The sequence below is a fragment of the Pseudopipra pipra genome, chromosome 3 (genome assembly GCF_036250125.1).
Source record: "Pseudopipra pipra isolate bDixPip1 chromosome 3, bDixPip1.hap1, whole genome shotgun sequence".
Taxonomy (NCBI): domain Eukaryota; kingdom Metazoa; phylum Chordata; class Aves; order Passeriformes; family Pipridae; genus Pseudopipra; species Pseudopipra pipra.
Genome location: NC_087551.1, coordinates 112,896,643 through 112,910,543, shown reverse-complemented (window position 1 = coordinate 112,910,543; position 13,901 = coordinate 112,896,643).

Below are 13,901 nucleotides of genomic sequence, written 5' to 3'. Positions count from 1 at the left end.
ATGAAGAAGAACTTTGGGATTAGATATTTGGCAGCTTCCAGTGGCCTCCTGGAATTCTGTGGTTGACATGCAATAACAGACAGCGAAATCCTCTAATTTATAATTAAACTTATAGATATATATTAAAATATATATATATTAAAATTAAAATTATAGGTAGTCCATCTATCATATCACATTTAGATTATAGAACAATGGGAAAAATTAAAACATGGGGCATGAGAAAAGGAAGATTGAAGGCTGGAAGGATAACTGCCAACAGGTGAGAGAAAAGCCACTCTGGATTTTGTAATTTAAACCTGTACTCATTTAAATGTATAAAAATGAGGGGTGGAAATAGGTATCTCATTACTGATTAGCCCTGCCTGAGGCTGCTGGAAGATAGGACCTTACCTGTTGGTGAGAAGTTTAACATCATGAACAGTCTCATTAGCTGCAAGAGAATGAATCAAACTTTCCAACCCGGCTGATTCTGTGATTCTATCATTCTGTGAAATCAGCATCACCTAAACCTGGTAATGGTGAGTTGAGCTGAGTTTAGTCTGAGAAACAAAACAAATATCTACATGTGTGTGTACACATGTCTGGTGGTTTAAATTAGGCAGCAACTTTTGAATATTTAGAATCATAGAATTGTTGTGGTTGGAAAAGACCTCTAAGATCATTGAGTCCAACCATCAACCCAGCACTGCCAAAACTACCAGTAATCTCTATTTCCAAGTGCCACATCCACATGTCTTTTGTACTCTTCCAGGGATGGTGATTCCACCCTGGACAGCCTGTTCCAGTGCCTGAATTTTTCATTATCCACTCTAAGTGTTCACGTACAGTTTTATTTTCTGAATCACAAAGAGTTACTGCTCTTTCCCTACAAATTTTGCTGCAAACTGACAAATCCAGAAATGATCAATTCATGATTTGTCCCCTATAACCTCTTAGCAGTGAGTGCCTGCAGCAATGAGTCTTCCAAGCAGTCAGGACTGTTTTCTCTGTTTTTGACCCACATTCCCTAATCTCTGTGTCTTTATCCAACTAGTCCCTGTACAGAGCAGTGCTGGAGATGTGCTCTCTACAGTTTTTATCATGTCTAGGAAAAAAAAAATCGAGTTTATAAAACATGATCAGCTTTAAACTCCAAACTAAACTCAGTCAGCTCTTACAGTAAAGAGGCTCATTTCTGCCTCCGGCCGACACTTAAACCACTCAGTGAATATAACAAAACATTTCTGTTTTTGCCTTCTAAATGTGCAATTATAGTAGAACTTCAGTAATGATAATTTCCCCAGCCTACATAGTTTGTGGTGGACTCACACCCTCCCTCCACTTACTCTCCTGCCCCCATGGTCACCCCAGCTCTCCCCACTTCTCTGTGGAGGCTCAAAGATCACCTCTTGTATTATTTTGCCACAGTTATTCTAGGTATAATATCTACTCAGAGTGTGGTAGCCTGGCTTGGCTCACTTGAACAGGTAGCTTAGACTAAGAAAAAAACATGTTTTCAGAATTGGATCCTGCTGAAACAGAGAATCTAGAAGTAAAACTCTAATCTTAGTTAGAAACTCACACATTGTTCAACATCAGGTTCATCTTCTCCAGTGACCAAATTCTAACTGGAGTTAGAGTAAGATGTTGCAGAAGGAGATCTCAAAGTGAATGATTTTAAGGTGGTTTGATTCCCATAGATATGGGATATTTGTTTATCTGTGTGTTTCTGTCTTGTTGGTTACATGTTACTTTTTGGTTGGTTTCTACATTAAAAAAAAAGAGGGTTAAACCAAAATCTCACCTCACTCTAATGAGCTCTCCTGGGAACTCCAGAAATGTGTGTTATATCATTTTAATGGGGCCCAGCAATTTGCTGTATCAGAATAATGAAACATAGACTCCAAAGGCTGGAAGGGACCTCAAAAGGTCACCTCTTCCATGCCCCAGCCCTAGGGCAGGATCAGCTCTACCTATGTTGTTTCTCAGAGCTGATCCTCTAACATGTTTGTAAGGGCCTGTAATGAAGGAGATGCCACAGAAGGTCTGGTTTGAACACCATCACACAGCACTTGGAAGAGATAATTTCGTACTGAACAACACATAAGTGACATTTTTTAAATAAAACATGTAAGCCAAAGCCAAAGAAGATATGTGCACAATTTTAATATTGCTGGTACAGGGAAAAAAAAAAAAAAAAGAAAAAAAGGACTGTGAAATTCAGGTGAATATTAAGAACTCATCCTAATAATCTACTTACTGGTGAATGAAACCAATTGCAAACTGTTGGGATTGCTTTAAGTACAACTTGACACAAGCAGTGCTTATGTGAGTGAAGTTTTTCATAGAATTATAGAATCATGGAATGGTTTGGGTAAGAAGGGACCTTAAAGCTCATCTCATTCCATCCCCTGTCACGGGCAGGGACACCTTCTGCTTTCCCAGGTTGCTCCAAGTCCCATCCAACCTGTTCTTGAACACTTCCAGGGATGGGGCATCCACAACTTATCCCTACATATTGCTGGGTATTTTGCTGCAGTAATGGAATGTGACACCAAATGCCATGGATTAATTACATGTAAAATGCTTTCTTTTGTTAATTAAACAGCTTTACCTTTAAAACCCATTAAGTCTCAGTTCAGCTCTTTCATCAAAAATCAAAACCAATACAAGTGTCTTATTTACCTCCCCTACTTGTGAACCATTTTTTATCCTTTTATTATTTATAGCTGTATTTGTTTTCCCTGTTTTACACCCTTTCCGTTCTATTTTCCATGAGACAGGGATCAAAACTGAAATTCAGTTGAAGATGGAGGAGTGCTGAGGACCCTTGTAGCCATGTCAGATGTGCAGGGTTATGCTCTCTCCCTACCTCTGTGTAGGCAGCAGTCATGTTTTACCAACTTCTCTGTTAGTGAAGCTTTTCATTGATTGGGTTATTTATTTTGTCCTCGAAAAGCTGAAATAATCATGATTGTCCCCATTGGTGGTGTATTGATACAGGCTATTTCCCATCTGTTTGTTTCCCCTCCCTAACAGTTTTCCCATTTAGTCTACCTTGTGGTGTCTGACCTTTAAATATTAAAGATATACTCCTCTTGCCTTTAAACCAGGGTTCATTTATAATTTTCACCTGAACAACCTTTATTTCATGACTTTGAGAATGCTTAATTCTGTGGCATGTTTAATAAACAGCATTAAGAGCTGCCAGAAGATCCATCCTTTCTGGGAGAGGCTACATTTCTCTCTCCCACGCAGTTTTTTTTTCCTGGTTGGATTCAGCTTAGGGAAATCAGTCTTTCTGCAGGCAGGCAGTGTATGTAGCAGTAGAGAGGAGCACATCCTGCCTGCAAATCACAAACAGAATTAGGTCAGGAGGCCACGTGCACCTTGGCAACCATCAGTTTTAGCTCAGCGATCAATTCAGCATCATCCACCCTTACTGGGTCTGTTAAAGCTCCATGGCAGTGCTGAAGGATAGGAGTTTCAAACTGCAGGGAAGGATGAACTGTTCCCTGGGAAGGCAAGAGCAAGAAGCAACGTGACTCATGAGTTTATCACATGAGGTGGGTGTGGGCTCCAGGCCCTGTTCAAAGGATTCTTTATTTTGCATTAAACAGCTATTTCATGTAACAGAAACAATGCTGGGAGCAAGGGCTGGACCAAAGACCTTCATGCTGCAAATGTCTCACCCCAGTGTAAACCTTTTCTTCCCTCTGCACTTCTGAGCTAGCAGGATAAAAGTGAGAACAGAGCTTTTCTGTGATGTTTGAAGGAGGAAACAGTTTAGCACATTTAATAAAAACCCAGTTGAGATATTGGCTACTGCTTCAATTGGTAACTGCAAGCGGTTTGTTAGCAGCGAGTTTCTCTTCGAAGCATGAGGTGTGATGAACCTTTGAGGACTGTGTTGATGCAGGTCACTGTGGGATTGCAAGGGCCAGGGGCTCTATAACCAAGATGTGGAGGCTTTTTGGGGAGAGGAGTGAGGAAGAGTGAGAAAGGAAGGATTAAGAGTGGTTTGCATGAGGGCAACCCAGCCATGAGAGGTAAACCAAATCCTCACTAGCACAGACATAGCCCTGATATATTTGTCTTTAGAAGCATCCCTGCCCATAGTAGGGGAGTTGGAGTGAGATGATTTTTAAGGTTCCTTCCAACCCAAACCATTCTGTGATTCTGGGGTGAACATTTCTGTGCAAAAATTATGAGGGTAAAGTATTTAATTTTAACCTCTGATTCCATTAAGTTTAGGGGTAATTAATTGCATTTCACAGGGCTGTGTGGTGACTCTACTTCTCTCACATTTTAGACACAATTTCTCTGAAATATCTGCTATTTGGGATTGGAGATTTCAGGGTCACCCCAAAATAGGGAACCAAGGAAACAGCTGAAGCTGTGTCAGGGGAGGCTTAGGTTGAATATTAGAAAAAAGTTCTTCTCCCAGAGTGTGGTTGGGCACTGGAACAGGCTCCCCAGGAAAGTGGTCACAGCACCAAGGCTGACAGAGCTCAGGAAGCATTTGGAGAATGCTCTCAGGCACATAGAGAGATTGCTGGGGCTGTCCTGTGCAGGGTTAAGAGTTGGATGTGATGATCTTTATGGTTCCCTTCCTACTCAGGACATTCTATGATTCTATAAAGGGGTAAACCCTGAACAAATTGTGTTAAAGAATTGCAATTTTTTTTTTCTTTCAGGCTTTCCAAAGCCATCACATTGGAAAGGCAACATATGATGTATTCAGTCACACCACTGCTCCTTCACCTTTAAGGCACTGCTGTAGCAAAAAGCCTGTTCTGATGCTAATAATAACAACAACAATTATTATTATTATGAATAATAATTATTATTATGAATAATTATTCCAAAATAATTTGTAAAAACAATTAAATTTGCTTGGTGCAAGGCTTCACTTGACTTCAGGCAAACAAAAAAGCAGACCCTTAACACTGTCACCAAAATCATCTCTCTTCCCTGTTAAATCAAAAGCCTGGAGCTGCTCAGAGATATTTACACCTATTTGAACAGAAGCAATATCTTATCACCATATGATGATTGATAATAAATAATAGCAACCCTATGTGATAAGGAGAAGGATGCTTTCCAAAGTACCTCCATATATCTATAGAGTAGGTATATGCATATATAGTTCTTGAAATCTGATATAGTACCTCAAATATTATAGGCAAATCTGTGCACCTGTGTGTCTTTATATTCATATTGTGTATATATATGTATGTGTATGTATTTTATATATATATATATGCAGATCAATATCTCTCTCTCTCTCTCTCTCTATTTATATATATATATGTAGATCAGTATGCCTCTATATACCTGTACCTATGCAGCTAAAAATACACACATTCTGTGGCAGACACACTTATGCAATTTAAATATTAACGACAGATTCTTCTCTGTGAAACATCTGTGTAAACACTGAGTTACTTACTGACCTTATTGGAAATGTGGAGAACAAACTCTGGCCAAATATATTCAACAGACACGAAAAGAAACCGAAATGACAGGTCTAAATTCAGCACCATTAAAATACAAAAACCAGGGGGTTAAACCAAGTCAGATGGTGGGGACCAGAGCTGGGTTATGTTTTATGCATGTGTTTTATACAGTTCTCTGTGTCGGTGGATTGGTATCCAGTGAAATAAGTTAAAGTTGTGACCTGTCTGCTTTTGATTTACTAAGGTCAAAGAGAGCGGATACCTCTTCTTCACGGAGAGTTATATATGTAAATCAGTGCCTAGATAAGCCAAGTGTGGGCAGTACCTCCTTGTTACTTGGGAAAAAATTCCTGCTTGGCTCCCGATTGCTGCCGCTGTGATACAGAGATGGATTTCCTAGACGTTTCCCTTTATTTGTTGTGTTTTTTTCCTGGTGAAGCTTTGCTGAAGGTTTGTTCATTGAAAGCCTGGATGGGCTGCAAGTGTTTTATCCTCCTGAGCAGGGGCAGTGCTAAAAGGGACAGAAAACGAGCTCCATGTGAGCGTCAGCCGAATTCTCGGAACGGCTCCGCCGTACTGAATGAGAGTCCTGGGAAGTGTTTGTAGCCTAACAAAAAAAAAAAAAGAAAGGGGTTGGTATCTGGGCCAGAGGGTGAGAGCTGTTACATGTGTCCCTGTCTCCCGCTGCTTGGGGCCACCGGAGTTCAGGGAATAACAATAAAGAATTAGAGAGCAAGAGGCACGTGTGCTGCAGCTGATTCCGCCTGCTCCGAACGGAGCCATTCGTCGTGCCCCGTGCAAATGAGTTATCGGGAGCCAGCAGATGGGACTCCGGGTGTGCATGTGCCTGTGAGACAAGGGGACTTTGGTGTCACTTAACTTCTGCTTTATTGTCACATCATCTCTTTATACAAGATCGTCTCACTCATGGATTTTTAAATACGTCAGGCTTTCACTGGAATGAACTCCCACTTATGTGTGGGAGCTGGGCAAGGAGGAAAACAAACAAACAAAAAAAAAACCCCGAGCCCCAAACTTTAACCAGACGCTGGTAATTGCATTTACTGTGACACTTTTGGCATTTCCTCTTCTTATAAGGGGAAAGCTGCATCTAAACTGACAGTGGGAAATAAAGAAAGGGTTTGAGTATTGATCTTTTGTTTGAATGGTGGCAGTGGGGGAAAGATGAAAGGCAAAGCCTGTGGGTGTCAGTGAAAGATCTTGGTTGGCACCTCCAAGCCTGACTCAGACTCAGACCAGAATAAAGAAATAATGTGAGATTAATCCTTTCAACATTAGTTAGGCAGAAGTTAAATATGATAAATATTCCTAGATATTAGGAAGAAATTCTTCTCTCTGAGGGTGGTGAGGCCCTGGCACAGGTTGCCCAAAAAAGCTGTGGCTGCTCCATCCCTGGAAGTGTCCAAGGCCAGGTTGGACAGAGCTTGGAGCAACCTGGGATAGTGGAAGGTGTCCCTGCCCATGGCAGGGGTTTGGAAGGAGATGTTCTCTAAGGCCCCATTGAACCCAAAGGATTCCATGATTCTATGATCCAGGCTGAGCTGGTTGTTCTCTACAGTCATGGAAGACACAGGTACAGGAGGGAGCAGGTTGAATGGCCCTCAGGAGGCAGCTCCATTCTCACAGTTGATTATTAATTATAACTGTGAGCTCAGGCTCCTCACCTGGCATGTACATCTCAGCCTTTAGGGGAGAAGGAGTCCCCTTTGACACTGGCTCCCATTTAAGTCAAGTTATTAGCAAAGTTTTCCTTTTCTACCAGTAGGATCAGCTCTGGGAACAAAGGCTAGAAGCAGTGGGCACTGTGGCACAGGCCTGTGAACAGTTTTGTTGGGTTTAATGGTGCCACTTGCAGCTTAAAAGGCTGCAGGAGCTCAAACACGTGCACATTCCCACAGGCTTTGTGTCTATCCTGAGAAAAAACACCCCTGTGCCAGGATTACAGGGAAGTAATGCATTAACATAGCAGAGCAATGAATAAACAGAAGGGTTTTGAAAATTTTCAACAAAATTTTTGGAAGGGGTTGGCTGTTTTTTGAATCCACAGGTTTTCTCACTCAAAAAAAATATTTTAGCAAGTTTATTAAAAAAAAAAAAAAAAAGATAGGAAAGTAGGGATGTCAGGAAGCACAAAAATAGCCCAATAGGACATTATTACACAAAAAAAAAGTTTTTTTGGTCAGAAGACATTTTCAGTTTTGACTTTGAAAACAATTTATGGTAAAAGAAAAAACTGAAAATAAAAAATAATTTAAATTTATTAAAATTAAACAGTTCAATAAACTAATCCATATCCAGTCCTGAAACCATTAGAATTTTTATTTCTTCCCAGTTAGTTTCAGAGGGGTCAAAGCCTTATGGTTTTATTTAGCCTTCTGAATATGTAAGCAAAGATTTGGCCTACATCTTGGCCAATAATTAGGCAGGTCAGGAACTTTGCCACATCTATGGATTAAAACAACTGAGTAGATTGAATTATTACTGGTTTTGTATTTGATAGATACATGGACAGATTTGTATCTTTATGTAGTGCCAGGTTGGACAAAAAGAGAAAAAACTCTATTTTTACATAAAATAAAATAAAATTTATAAATAAAATAAAATAAGGATACTTTGCATCATTCAAGCCTCTTTCCTGAGAAAAATAAACACTTACTGAGAAAATATCTACTCAAAAAAGTTAGTCTTCACTCTGAAACAGTTTCAAAATAAATTCTTCAAGCAATCATAATTTTTCATGGTATCCACCCTCTTTTCATATTAACTTCTGCAGGAAAGGGAAATGGTTATTTCTTTGTGGTTAAACCTGCAAACTCATCCTATTAAAAAACTACTGGTTCTACCCCCTCTGCTTTGGAAAATTAGTTTGGTTGGCAAATTGTTGCATTTATTCGCAGGATCGAGGGAACCATCTAAATTTGAAGACTTTTTTTCTTTTTCAGTTTTATTAAAAATTACCTTGAATATTGTATTTACTTCTCTTATCTCCATTTCTTTAGCCCTAAGGAGGAATATCATCAGTTTGATTCTAATAATGCCTAGTGGGTCTACTGTAAAAAGACTTTGTAAAAATGATCTCTCTACCCAAAAGACAGCAGCTTAAAAAGGAAAAGCAGATAAAGTGTGATTAGAGCTGGTTCTCTTTTTTCCTGAAATATAAACAAACCTTGATATCAAAAGCCACTTTATTCTTAAAATGCTGACTTGTAGGAGCAATCATATTTAAATCCTTATGAAAGGTATTACCAGAATATTTTATGAAATTTCTTGTGTATTGAAAAGTAACTTTAAGGGATTTTTTTTCTGTACCTTTTGTGGAAAGAAATAGTTCCAATGGACAATTAAAAGCTTGTATTTGGATGCCTCACCTCTGGAAATGTTCAAGGCCAAGTTGGATGGGGCTCTGAGCAACCTGGTCTAGTGGAAAGTGTCCCTGGTCATGGCAGGGGGTTGGAACAAGATGATCTTGAAGGTCCCTTCCAACTCAAAAAATTGTGATTCTTCGTGATTCCATGAAAACTGTGTCTCATTCTCAGTGAGACAATAAAAGTAACAATGGAAGAATATAGAGTAACTTCTCTTTATATCCTTTCCCTGATCCTTGGGCAAGGATGAAAGGAACCTTAAAACCTAATATGGGCAGGCAACACGTGGGACATCTTTGTGCCTTTTCCCTAAAGATCAGGACCAGAATGTTGCCAGTGGTACTTGAGGGGGTCATTGGTTCAATCTGGTGTGACAAATCCTCACTTTTGTGTGCTCTGTATCAAGTGGTCCTGTTCAAGATGACCCGATGGCTCCAACACTCCGAGCTTCCCGTGCGCTGTACCTGCCACTAACTCCCAGCTTGCAGATGGGGACAGTGTTGTGTTCCATAATTATTAGCATGAATAAATCCAAGGAAAGTGTAGTACCATTTAACTGCAGAGAAATGCTTAGCTCTGACAGCTCATTAAAGAAAGTACCATCTTTAAAGGAACTGATGCAAAAGAGAACATATGAAGCTTAACCCTGAGGTGAATTTGGCAAGGCAGAGCAATGCCAAATGTCCTTTATGGGTTGCACTGAGAATCTGTGGGCTGGAGTAAATGCCAGGTCAGGTGTATGGAGTTCTGTGGCCTGTGATGTGTTTGCAGTGGATGACAACCAGATTATGCAGAAACATTTAATAAACTGGAATTTTCCTGAATAAGGACAAAGCTGATGGAAAGGAACATTAGGACACAGTAGGTCAGAAAAATGATAGATTAAAGAAAATATAAAACTAAATGTACACAGGGGCCTTCCTAATATTTCACCAGTGTGTTGAGTAAATTTGGTCCATTTTGATACATGAAACCATATGACTTTACATGAGAATTCTGATCCCAACTCATGTAGGTGCTTCTGAAAATCCCATCTTCACAACTTTCTCCTTGATTTCCCCAATCTTTTAAAATAATATCTGTTTTCCTTTAGGGTTCCTTTGGCTTTTTTAACATGTGATGGAGTTTTAAAACCATTTCCAAGAAAGGAGGAAGAGGGGGGGACCCAAAATCCAGTCTCTTTATAGGACAATCTCCCTTTGTTTTTTCACAAACCACAACAGAAAAATCAATCCATCAGTCAGTCAAATCAAATCCAAACTATCAGTTTATCAGACATGCAAAAAATTTTGTGTCTAAATTAATTCCTGGTATTTTATATGAAATAAAGTCCACTTTAACACGTAAAATTGCTTAGAACAGGGAAATAAAATTTTTAATCTAGTAATGTTAAAATAATGTGTTTTGACACTTCACTTTCAATAGTATTTTTTTAATTTTTCCCTTTTTATTTATTTTTCTTTTTTCCTACAAAATGAGAATCTGTAGTCATTATAATTCCATTTATAAAATACATAATCAAATTTTGTTTCATGAATTAGATTGTTCTTTAAGAAAGAACAACCAAGCAAATATCTGACCAGACCCAGAAGCTACAAAGGTGAATTAAACACTTCATAACCTTGTCAGGTGCTACAGTTTTTGTCTACTGTTAAAGCTTTAGAGTGGCTCCTGGGCATCTAGAACTGTTCCCCAAAATTTCTGGGCCCTGCTTAGGAGGTGGAACTGGCCATGGATGCTGCTGTGTACAGGCCTGGAGAATGGTCCTTGTCTAGTGCTCAGTACTCAAAGGCATCAAGGGTTAAAGTTTGATTTCAACTTAATTTTACTGCTTTACCATGCTTTTTTTCTTCCCCTTAACTTAATTTCTCTCTGTCCACACAGGGAGAGAAAATAAGTTTTGACCTGCAAGCTGTTCCAAGATGCAGCACAGGCTTCTTTGATTTTGGACAAATTAGTTAATCCTGTACAATAATTCCTTTGTATCATCAAAAAAACCCACAAGTGATAAGCAGCCACAGTCAAGTCTGATTTTACGGATTTCTATCTTGCAAGCATAATTAGGAAATGCACAGAGAGGCAGGTAGGTAACCAAATAAAGTTTATTATAATTCAAACACTGATTGAGGAGATTTCTTTCCTAAGGAAAGCAGTCTGAATAAACTAATAAAAGGGATCAGAGGTGATAATATCTTAGAATCACAGAGTGGTTTGGGTTGGGAGGGACCTGAAAGATCATCTAGTCCAACTCCTCTGCCATGGGCAGGGTCACCCTCCACTATCCCAGGTTGCTCCAAGGCCCGTCCAACCCGGCCTTGAACACTTCCAGGGATGGGGCAGCCCCAGCTTCTCTGGGCAACCTCTGCCAATGCCATCCAGAGCCAGCTTAACTTACAATGATGCAATAACATTGGAGAAGAATATTCTAGTACATCAAGTATATCCTCACAGCTGCAGGGGCTATGTCACTCTGAAGAAGCACAGGGTTTCTATGGATCCTGTATTTACCAGTCCCATAAAAATATCTTGGGTACCCCAGGGAATTAAGGATGACATTATCTGTACACTTTTAGGCAATTTAATTGGATCCTCCATGATGAGCTGACCATGACAGTCATATGTCTCTCCTATATCCTCAGTTTTACAGAGATGGTGTTTAAGCCCTGACTGATGCAATTTTCTATCCTTACAAAAGTCTATTCACAACAAATATTTTACCTTTGAGTACCCAGTGTTGTATCCAGTAACTACCTCAACCTTTCTCTATTAGTTAAGGTTTTAGCTTTAGGAGTTCTTTTGGACATAAACTCCACAATCTAGTTATGCAACTTTTAACCGGTTTTGATTTTGCCAACTTGATTTTTAATCTTATTTTTGCACTGAGTGACTAAAGTTGAAGTTTTTTATACACTTTTTCTAGGCAACGAGCTATTTTACAGATGTGCTTACTGTCTTACTCTGTGTATATGTACTCAAACACAGAGAGCTGCTTAACATCACACACACACACACACATACACACACACATAAACACATATTTATATTTCCTAAGATGGAAATAATATATTTTTATATGCAGGTATATGTATACCATGGATGGATGGTAAAGTATAGAAAGACATTGATGTGGACTTAAGAGTATTTTATGTATTAGTGTAACACATGTAATTGCAAATTGTTATGCTCAAAATCTGGTTCAACACATTAATTTAAACTACCTTGACTAATAACTCTATTGTATGGACTGAAAATGTAATGAAAATCCCCAGCAAGAAGTTAATGAAAACTAGAGCTCCTCTGAATAATGTGGAGGACTCTACAACTGTCCCAGTGAGATCGTCTTGCTTATACCACATAACAAAATAAAAGTTAGAAGTTCTCATTAATGCTCTGGAAGAAGGCTATTGTAAATAGCATGTTATAATTGCATTTGCCAAATATATTCAGTTGATATCTCTTTGAAATGAGGACATTTCATTAAAAACTGAGAGACACAAAATGTATCTTAGTGAGACCATACCAGGAATGGAGAAGTCACCTTTAGGGGAAAGAGGAATAATGGAGGAATCACAGGGAATACACTGGCAAGAAATGGGAAATAAAATTCAACTTGAAATGGTCAAGGTAAACCACCCAGAAAAAAATAATTCACACACAAAGATTGTGTGGCAAGTGAGACAGGCAAAAGAAGGAAAATTACTTGAGATAAAAGTAGTCTGCGTAATAGCCATGAGGTGCTTATGTCAGGACATAGCAAATAAAATGTTTTCTCAGAGATAACATTACAGCTACAGAACTGCTCATTTCCCTGTATCAGTCACCAAAAGGAACCACTCAGATTATAAGCCGTGCTCTAAATTTAAGTGAAGTCAGTGGCAGCTTTAATGGACTTGTCAAATTTGGGATTTTGCCTATCCTCTGTTTGGGCTGGATGGATTCATGTGGGAAGAGAACTTGGAGCTCTTCCAGTGAAGAGCAAGGCTAAGACATTACTGAAGAGGCTGGAGAGGACTGTCTTGTAAGGATAGATTTGACAAACTAATGTAACTTAGCAAAGAAATTGCTAAAAAGAAGCTGAAAAATTGCCTAGAGCCCTTTGAAGGGTTTAAGTGCCAAAGAGGGTGAAGAATTATTTAGGGTGTGGACATTGCCACAAGCAATGGAATTAAATTAATTAAAGGATCATAGAGGTTGACTATCAGAGGGGGGGAAAAGAGTTTTAAAGTAACTTTTAAACAACCTGTCACTGGTGGAAGCTCCATTATATAAGGTCATTTAAAACTGAAAAAAAAAAAGAAAAAGGAAAAAATCCTGATGGAGATAATTCTTTAAAAGACAAGGGACAGTGAGATCTGAAGACTTTAAGGACAGAGGAGATCCTAATAACCAACTTATTATGCAGGAGGTCAGGCAAGAGAATTCTAATGGTCCCTTCTGGCTTCATGAATTGTGAATCTATAGAAGTGCAGGTAGACAACAACTTTAGGAGAGGTCTCAAAATTGTTCCTGAGGTAGAACTCCCACTGAGCCTGAGATGAACTGCTGGTTTTATGTGGAATGGGAAGGGAACATCCCAGAAATATCCATCTTTGCCTCCTTAATGTAAACATGGCCACATTTTGCTCTTTCAACTAAATGACTGGGTTTTGCCACTGAATCTGTTATTGTTAGCACAGTATTTGTGTGTTAAGACCTGGAAGCTCCTTAGCAGTAAGTGAATCCAATGGATTTCAGCCTCAGTGACCGGGTTGGAATAAAATAAAGTTTAAGATGTTCTTTATTTTCCTAAGTTCATGGTTGCATTGACTTAGCTTTAGCCTACAGAACTGCCCTCCTCCCCTACACAGTCAATCACACCAAGCAGCACAGGAGCACTGAAGCTGGGAATATTGGACGCAGGGAAGAAAATACTATAAACTGTAAATCAAAGATGATGTCTAGTTTATGAGAATTTTGCCTGAAGATATATTTTTTATTCCCAAAAGCCTCTTTGCTAAAGCATTTATTACTGATCCTAATTCCTCTTGCAAATTTAGTTAATACTCATAGATATCTTTTGCATACAGAGTAGCAC